Below are 1,013 nucleotides of genomic sequence, written 5' to 3'. Positions count from 1 at the left end.
TTCCTGCTTTTACCAGCTAGAGGTAACATTTTCCCCCAGCCTTCACTCTTCTAAGTTGGAATATCCCTTAATAATAATTATTAGTTTTAGAGTTCCCTGTCTACTGCATTAAGGCCGATCTCTTTTTATTTATGGCCCTCTAATGATCCAGAATATTTTGCCCTGCTCATCATCTTTCCAGCCAGAAAAAAAAAAGCCATCATCACTTCCACTCCCCACAAACATACCAAAAGAACAAAATTTTAAAAATCCACAAATCCCCATCCTGCTGCACAAAATACAAGAATTTTATTATTCTTAAACGTTCTTCAGCCGTGCTGCACGGGAACAAACCCATATACACCTGGGCTCCCACATCTGTGATTTTCGGCTCCCTTTTTCAACATCTGTGATGTCAATATTGATATCGGCCTCCATCGGGTAAGGTGAAAAAAATACTCTTCTCACCCTCTCCCCGCAAAATTCCCATTTCGTTTCCAAATTCACTCGTGCCTCATAAAGTCGAACCTTTAAATGTCCCTTTGGCGATCCAGGACCATTTTTCACATTAGCTTTTCTGTGCCTAGACTGAAAAGTCTGTCCCCTCCGTCTTCCCTCAAAAACAAACTCTATTTCTTAAGACTCTTCCCTGTTGCATAAAGTAGCTCCTTTTATGTGTCTTGAAGGATTTCAGACTGAGGAAATCCTTTACCTCAGGATTCACCTTTCCAGGTCCATCAATGCCCCGACTCGTTCCCGCAAACACCCCCCATCCCCCATCTCCTCGCAGCCGGACCCCGCAGACCCTTCTTTTTAATGGGTCTCGTTGGCGCCCTGAAGCCATCTGCTCCACAACCCTCAGCTGCCCCGGCAGGCCACAGAAGCCCCGAGCGGTGGCGGCGGCCGGGCACCTACCAGTCGGTGTGCGGCTCGTCGACGACGAGCAGAACCTTGGCCTTCCTGGCAGCGGCGGGCGCGGGCGCGGGCCCCCCCACCAGGCCAGCCGAGGCGGCCGTCTGCTTCACGGCTTGGGA

The 1,013-nt window shown here is 49.5% G+C and overlaps 1 protein-coding gene across 1 annotated transcript in view; it reads right to left on the bottom strand.

Moving 5' to 3' along the window:
- The window catches only part of SYN2 (synapsin II), a 158,173-nt gene extending 157,166 nt beyond the window's left edge, over nt 1-1,007 (bottom strand). Inside the window, exon 1 of the mRNA XM_025050852.1 lies at nt 895-1,007. The gene's annotated coding sequence lies outside the window, so the exon portion shown is untranslated. The remainder of the gene's footprint in view (nt 1-894) is intronic.
- Nucleotides 1,008-1,013: the final 6 nt, after the last annotated feature.

Source organism: Pteropus alecto, unplaced genomic scaffold, assembly GCF_000325575.1.
Source record: "Pteropus alecto unplaced genomic scaffold, ASM32557v1 scaffold75, whole genome shotgun sequence".
Taxonomy (NCBI): domain Eukaryota; kingdom Metazoa; phylum Chordata; class Mammalia; order Chiroptera; family Pteropodidae; genus Pteropus; species Pteropus alecto.
The sequence above is the reverse complement of the archived record's forward strand: the minus strand, read 5'-3'. Positions and strand labels throughout refer to the sequence as shown.